The following is an 8,785-nucleotide window of genomic DNA, read 5'->3' as shown; positions in this document are numbered from 1 at the left end:
GTGACTCATACCTGGGCCAAGCCCCTAGGTGATGTGACTATTTGTCTGGCCACTTCCTTCAGAGGAATTGTAATATATCTCTTTACTGAGCACCTAGGTGATGTAAATCTTCTCTCCTGCCTGGACCCTGCCCACAGGTAAGGTTATGACATATCACCAAGCCTAGCACTTAATGATATGACTGTCCTATCTGTTTGTGCCCTGCCCTGAAGAAGCATTGTGACATTACTGGCCTAAGTAAAAAGGTAATTCGAGTCTTCTGCCTGGGGACATGTGCACTGGGGGGTTGTGAAATATCTCATCGCTTATCAACGTGATGGTTGTGTTCTCCTCTCTTGCCTGGAACCTTTTTACAGTTGGGATCAGAACATATTGCTGGACCCAGCACCGGGTGATGTTATTCTTCTCCCAGGGCCCAGCTCACAAGTGGCATTGTGGCATCTCTCTAGGCCCATCGCCTAGGTGATGTGACTCTGCTCTTCTAACTGGACACTTTCCACAAAAGGAATTGTGACATATAGCTGGACCCAGCTCCCTGGTCATGGAACTGTACTGTGTTGGCCCTGTGCAAAGGGGGCATTGTGATATATTGCTTGGCCAAGCAGCTAGGTGATATGACTCTCCTGAATGGGCCCTGCTCTCAGAGAAGATTTTCATCCATCACTGGGCCAATTGTATAGGTGATGTGTCTCTCCTCTGTTGCCTGGACTCTTCCCAAAGTAAGAATTGTGACATATCACTTACCCAGCACCCAGGTGATATGACTCTCATGTCTGGTTCCTGCCCACAGGTGAAATTGTGACATATACATGGTCACAACTCAAAGGTGAGATGATGACTCTCATACTTAGATCCAGCTAAGAGAACAGATTTTGACTCTGATATCTAGACTTGGGACAACAGTCTGGGTCTCCTACTTAAATAAAGGACATAGTGTATTATGATACTGAGGCATATTGTATGAAGCCAGCATGTGACACAGTGTTATAACAGGACCCAGAACAAAGGTGAGATTGTGGCTGTCATATGCACATCCAGCTGATAGAATTGTCATCCTCACACATAGACAGTGCTCACTGGTGAGGTCCTAAGTCTCACACACAAACACAATCCAGGGTTGGAATTGTGACTGTTATATGTAGATGCAGCCACAGGTGAGATAGTGACTGATTTTTGAACCCAGCTAACAGGAACAGCAATGGAACTCATACCTGGACCCAGTCCATAGCAGAAATTCACAATCCGGGACATTTCCAGCTAAAGGTATAAAAGTCAACACCTTTTGTGGGTTGAGTTCAGCTATGCAAGTCAATCACAACAGTGAACTAAATCAGTACATGAGAGCCCAAATCTCACCAACAGACTGTGTTTTGATAGGGGAAGCACAGCCCCCAGGTGTTCTAAATCCTGGACTTGGTGTTATCATCTCATCTGTTGATTGGATTGATGTATAAGATTCACAGTTCCAACTCCATTGGCTCTTGGTGTGTGATTCAGAACCTCAACAGTGGGTTCTGTTAATGTGGAAGGATGATAATCCTTACTTTTGCCTGAGTTTGCATACAACAGCCACAATTTCCCTGTGTGCTGGGCTCTGTTATGGCACTCTTTATAGCACTTGAGGGCTTCGTACAATGTGCAAGTCATAATACTCTGTGACCATCCTGCAAGTTGAAGACTCAGGACCTAAGTTTTTGCTGTAAGACTAACTACAAGAGTCAATATATCTCTAGGTATGAATCATCATTCCACCTGTAAGCTGTGCCCATGTGTATTTCCCAATTCCAACTGTGGAGAGAGACCAGGCTCAAGGGTTGTATCACCTAGGTGTTGGCCAGAGATATGTCACAATTGCCACTTTGAGCAGGTTTCAAAATCTTCCCTGAGAGCAGGGACAATTCAGGAGGGTCATATCACCTAGGTGCTGGGCCCAGTGATATGTCACAATGTCCCCTGTGGGCAGGGCCAAGGCAGGACAGTTACATCACTTGGAAGCTGGGGCCAGTGATACGTCACAATGCCTCTTGGGGGGCCGGGGTTCCGGTAGGAAAGAAGAGTCACATCACCTAGGTGATGGGTCTACAGATATGTCACAATGCCTTCTGTAATAAGAACCCCAGGAAAAAGAGTTATATCATTGGTGTTAAAGGTCCAGTGATATGTCACATTCCCAACTAAGGACAAGACCCAGGCCGAAAAAGAGAGTCACTTCACTTTGATGATTGGCTCTAAGATATATTGTAATTTCTCCTGAGGACAGGGCTCATGCAGAAGAGGAACATAAATTTTGTGCATGGCCCAGGTATATGTTACAATCTCAACTGCACAGTGGGCCCAGACAATAGAGTAAAATTAATCAGATGCTGGGAAAAGGTATAAGTCACAGTCACACCTGCAGAAAGGTTTAAGAATAAGATTTAAACCCCACAAATGTGCTGGCTTCATTTATGACAGTCAACATATCTTGGGATATGTGTTTAAGTAATTGAGTCACAATCTCAACAGTGCACTGGCTCTGTGCATGAGAGCCCGAACTCCACTTATAGACAGTGTCCCAGTAGGGGAGTCACAGCCTCACAGGGGTGCTGGATATTGGTGTGAGAGTCACCGCCCTACCTGTGGACTGCATTCACGTATGAGAGTCACAATTCCAACGTTTGACTGCCTCTGAGTGTGAGATTCAGGATGTTTTACGAAGGCTGTGTTCATGTGACAGGGTGACAATTCTTACTGTCAGCCAGTTGTGCAAACAAGAGTCAGAATCTCACCTGTTTGCCGGTCCCTGTTATGACACTATCTGTACCACCTGCGGGTTTTCTATGGCACATGTGAGACTCACAATCTGCTTTGAGACCTTCAGGCCTTTGTTACAATCCCAAATGTAGGATCATGCCCATTGCCCTAAGCCCAGGCTTGAGAGTCAACATCGCTCTAGTTTTTAGGTCCAGGTAAGGGAGCCATCTTTGTTCCTATAATCTGGTTACAGAAATTGGTCAACATCCCTCCTGCGGCTCAGTCCACACGTGACAGGCATGATCCAACTGTGGACTGTGTCTATCAGTGAGATTCAGGAAATATTTTGCTCTCTCCATGCGTAAAGGTGATAATTTTAACAGTCAGCTGAGTGTGCATACAATACTCACAACCTCAGTGTTGTGCTGGGTCCTATTATAACACTCTCTGTCTCATCTGAGGGCTTTACACAATATGCATGTGTGTTGTAATCACCTGTGATTTTTTTTTAAGTAGAAAAGCCAGAATTTTATTTTTTGGCCTAAACCCAACTATGAGAGTCAACACCTCTCCTATTAGCAGGGTCCGAGTATAAGAGTCACCACTGGGCCTGTAAGCGGGGTCCAGCTGTGACTCACCACCTGACCTTTGGCCACATCCACATTGCATGGTCAATATTCTAACTGTGTATTGCATCCTCATATGAGAGTCAGGACCTCACCAGTAAGTTTTGTCAGTGTGTGAGGGAGACAATTTTAATTGTCAGCTGGGTGTGCCTATAAGAGTCACAATTTTACCTCTGTGCTGGACCCTGAGATGACACTCTTTAGATCACCCAAAGACTTTATAGAATATGCATTAGGGTGATATATTGTGTGATCTTTCTACATGTAGAAGGCCCAGATCATTACATGTTTTTCTAAGCCTAGCTAGAAGAGTTAAAATCTCTTCTATTGGCTGGGTTCACATATGTGAGTCTTCACTACACCTGTGAGCTGGGCCTAATGTGTGACCATCCCACCCGTGGGCAAAGACTAGGGGGAGAGTCACATCAACTAGGTGCTGGGCCAGCGATAGGTCAATATTTTTACTATGGGCAGGGTCCTGGCAATAAAAGTCACATCTCCTGGGTGCTAGGAAAAGCAATATGTCACAATCCACCCTGTAAACATGTTCCAGGTAGAAGACAGTCACACCATCTAGGTGATGGGCCCAGTGATATGTAACCATTTCTCCTGTAAACAGATTCAAGGCAAAAAAGAGTCACATAACAAAGGTGATGGGCCTAAAGATATTTCACAGTAACCCCTGTGGACTGGCCCAGGCAGAAAGGGAGAGTCACATCGCCTGTGATTGGCTCAGAAATATGTCACAACACCCCGGGAGGGCAAAGCCCAGGCAGGAAAGTCACATTATCTAGTTGCTCAACCTAAGTATATTTCACAATCTAAACTGTAGTTGGGGCCTAGGCAAAAGAGAAAAATCAGTCAGATACTGAGTGAAGGTATAGGTCACAATCACGTTTGTGAAAAGTTCCAGAGATAAAAATTTACAATCTCTCACATGCCCAACTTCAGGATCAGAGTGAATACCTCCTGTGAGTTGCACCCAAAATGCACATTGTGGCACCTCCTCTGTTTTTTCCAAGGACTTCCAGGCTGTTAGAGTTTGACTATCTGCAGTTAATTAAGTTGACTTTGGGGCCAGACATGGTGACTCAAGCCTGTAATCCCAGCACTTTGGAAGTCCGAGGTGGGCAGATCATGAGGTCAGGAGTTTGAGGACAGCCTGAACAATACGGTGAAACCTGGTCTCTACTAAAAATGCAAAAATTAGCCAGGTGTGGTGGTGGGCACCTGCAATCTCAGCTACTTGGGGGGCTGAGGCAGGAAAATTGCTTGATACCGGTAGGCAGAGGTTGCAGTGAGCCAAGATTGCATCACTGCACTCCAGCCTGAGTGACAGAGCAAGACTCCATCCCCCCCCAAAAAAAAAATAATAATAATAATTAAGCTGACTTTTAACCGTGATGCTCTTTTTTAAAAAATTTATTTAATTCTCTAATTACTTGACTTTAGCCATGCCAAACTGCCAATATTTCTGACTTTTGAACTTTACTAACATAACCTCCCAGTTGAAATCAAAAGGTTGTATTTTTATTTGTTTGTTTGTTTGTTTTGTGGTGGATTCTCTCTATGTCGCCCAGGCTGGAGTGCTGTGGCCAAACAAGGCTCACTGCAACCTCAGCCTCCTGAAACCAGTAAGCTTTAACTACGGTTGTGAACCTAACCACAAGTGTATGAGGTATTTTCAAAAAGATGGCAAGCAGTTTTTACAAAATCTAGAATCTTCAAAGGTAGCTCAGAGAAAGGAAAATTCAGGATGGTTCGTGGAGGGAAAGAGAATCAGTAAATATTCACACAGATATCAAATCACAAAGGACTCATTTCCTAAGCCAGAAATTGAACCCTGAACTCGGGCTGCCACTGTGAGACAGCAAAGCCCAGCTACTGAGCTACAGCGCTGAGCAGGCTCCACTGGCATCTCCCAGAAGAAGCCTCCATCAGTCAACAGGTTGTTTACTGCTCAAGATCACTTTTATGGATAACTATAACATAAATTTCAAATTTTCTATATGCTGGATGGTAGAAACAAAGAGAAAATACTGCCACATGGCTACAAGGTCAAGCTCCCAATAACATAAAACAAGAGGGAAACTTCATCCATTTTGTTGTTGTTTGTTTCAGGGACTTCTTTTTCGTTTCTTTGTTTTTTAGCTTTTTGAGATGGAGTCTCACTCTGTCTCCCAGGCTGGAGTGCAGTGGCACGATCTCAGCTTATTGCAACCTCTGCTTCCCAAGTTCAAGCAATTCTCCCTGCCCCAGCCGCCTGAGTACCTGGGACTACAGGCACCCGCCACCACCCTGGCTAATTTTTGTATTTTTAGTAGAGACAAAGTTTTGCCATGTTGGCAGGCTGGTCTTGAACCCCTGACTTCAAGTGATCCACCTGCCTCGGCCTCTCAAGGTGCTAGTATTACAAGAGTGAGTCACCATGCCCGGCTTGTTTCAGGGACTTTTGACCAGAAGTTCCAACATATGATCTTTGAGGAAGATGGTGGCCCAGAGTAACAGAAAGGATAGGAGAGAGAGAGAGAAAGAGAGACAACATTGCTTATGGTAGGACAGGAAAGTTGAGGAGCTCAGGAAAGCTAGAGAAAGACCCATGCATTGAATCAAAAGTTTAGGTGATTGCTTGTTGGTTGTGAAAGAATGTTTTTCACAGTCCCATCTGCTCTCAAGTTTCCCACTTTAGGGAGGAAAAAGCTCCACATGTTCCATGATCCTGTACTCGCCAATTCTGTCAGCCACAGCCATCAGCAAAAAATGCAAGGCAGATTCATCCAAAGACAAGGCCGGGCACGGTGGCTCATGCGTGTAATCCCAGCACTTTGGGAGGCCGACATGGGTAGATTGGCTGAGGTCAGGAGTTCGAGACCATCCTGAACAACATGGTGAAACCTTGTCTTTACTAAAAGTACAAAAATTATCTGGGTGTGGTGATGGGTGCCTGTAATCCCAGCTACTCAGGAGGCTGAGGCAGAATCACTTGAATCTGGGAGGTGGAGGTTGCAGTGAGCCAAGATCTCGCCATTGCACTCCAGCCTGTGCAATAACAACGAGACTCCATCTCAAAACAAGCAAACAAACACAAAGGCAACAGTGGTTAACATTCCATAATGCCAAATCTAATCTTAGCTGAGAGGGACTTCATTGAGAGGGGCCTCTAACCCCCTAAATCTTAGGAAAGACTCTAAGCTTTTGAAGGTGTGCCTCAAACACAAGTTTCGTCAAGTGTTCTTGCCTTTTATTAAATGGGATCTTTTATCTTAATTGTCTTAGGAGACACTCTAACTCCCCTAAATTGGGCTACTAACCCAATCCCATTCCATACCCGGGTACGCCACCACTTACAAAAAGGTAGCCAATTGATGATTCTGTCTATTTCCTTTAGGTTAGGGGTTTCCTTAGTATCATCCCTTTGTGATTCACTGAAAAGAAGATTCCAGAAATGGTCCCAATCCAGAACCAAAGAGTGGGTTGTTGGATCTCGTACAAGAAAGAATGCAGAGCTGGGAGTGGTGGTTCATGCCTATAACCCCAGCACTTGTGAGGCTAAGGTGGGTGGATCACTTGAGGTCAGGAGCTTGAGACCAGTCTGGCCAACATGGTGAAACCCCATCTCTACTAAAAATACAAAAATTAACTGGGCGTGGTGGCGCACGCCTGAAATCCCAGCTCCTCCAGAGGCTGAGGCAGGAGAATCTCTTGAACCCAGGAGGCAGAGGTTGCAGTGAGCCGAGATGGCGCCACTGCACTCCCGCCTAGGCGACTGAGCGGGACTCTGTCAAAAGATAGAAAAGGAAAGAGAGAGAGAGAGAGAAAGGAAGGAAGGAAGGAAGGAAGGAAGGAAGGAAGGAAGGAAGGAAGGAAGGAAGGAAGGAAGGAAGGAAGGAAGGAAGGAAGGAAGGAAGGAAGGAAAGAAAGAAGGAAGGAAGAAAATTTTGGGCGAGTCTGCAGTGCAAAGCAAAAGCAAACTTATTAGGAAAGTCAAGGAATAAAAGAACAGCTACTCCTAGACATAGCAGCAGTGTGGACGGCTCAATTAAAAATACTTAGTTATTTCTTGATTATATGCTAAACAAGGGGTCGATTATTCATGAGTTTTGCAAGAAAGGGATGTGCAATTCCCAGAACTGAGTATTTCTCTTCTTTGTAGACCATATACGGTAACTTTCTGATGTCGCCATGGCATTCGTTAACTGTCATGGTGCTGATGGGAATGTCTTTCGCATGCTAATGCATTATAATTAACATGTAACGATCCGTGAGGACAATCAGAGGTCACTTTCATTCCCATCTTGGTTTTGGTGGATTTTTGTGGCTTCTCTACTGCAAACTGTTTTATCAGCAAGGTCTTTGTGAACTGCATCTTGTGCCAATCTCCTATTTATCCTGTGACTTAGAATGCCTGACCTCATGGAAAAGGAGTCCTGTAGGTCTCAGCCCCACTTTACCCAGCACCTATTCCAGATGCAGTTGCAATGCCTCTGACATGGCCACAGAGTGCTGAAATGTGGCTGGTCTGAACTGCAATGTGCTGGAAAGGTAAAATACAAGGTTACATTGAAAGATTTAGCTTTAAAAATGTATATGCTTTATAAACCATTACATACTAATCACATATTAAAATGATATTTTGGATATATTGGGCTGATTAAATTGTTACAATCAATTCCACCTGTTATTCCACCTGTTTCTTTCTTTTTTATTTTGAGACAGAGTTGCTCTGTCACCAGGCCATAGTGCGGTGGCACAATCTCGGCTCACTGCAACCTTTGCCTTCTGGGTTCAGGCGATTCTCCTGCCTCGGCCTCCTGAGTAGCTGGGATTACAAGTGTCTGTCACCGTGCTCGGCTAATTTTTGTATTTTTAGTAGAGATGGGGTTTTGCCATGTTAGGCAGGCTGATCTCGAATTCCTGATCTCAGGTGGTCCACCACCTCGGCTTCTGAACATGCAGAGATTACAACCGTGAGCCACTGAGCCCAGCTCTATCATTTTTATTTTCTTTTAAATATTTGGCTACTAGAAAATTCAAAATTTACATGTAGCTCATATTTTACTGCAGAGGATTGCCTCCTTTGTGAAATCTCAGGCTGCCTGGATGTATTAGTCCATTTTCACACTGCTATAAACAAATACCTCAGACTGAGTAATTTTTTTAAAGTGATTTAATTTAATCATAGTTCTACATGTCTGAGGAATCCTCAGGAAAATTACAATCATGACCATGACAGAAGGTGAAGGGAAAGTAAGGCACATCTTACTTTGTGGAAAAAGACAGAACCGGGGATGGGGGCATGTGCGGGGGGAGATGCCACATTTTAAAGCCATCAAGTATCTTGAGAGCTCCCTTACTATCACAAGAACAGCATGAGGATAATCCCCCCTAATGATCCAATCACTTCCCACCTGGTCTCTGCCCTGACA

This window comes from Rhinopithecus roxellana, chromosome 6, assembly GCF_007565055.1.
Source record: "Rhinopithecus roxellana isolate Shanxi Qingling chromosome 6, ASM756505v1, whole genome shotgun sequence".
NCBI classification, from domain to species: domain Eukaryota; kingdom Metazoa; phylum Chordata; class Mammalia; order Primates; family Cercopithecidae; genus Rhinopithecus; species Rhinopithecus roxellana.
This window is presented reverse-complemented; position numbering follows the sequence as displayed.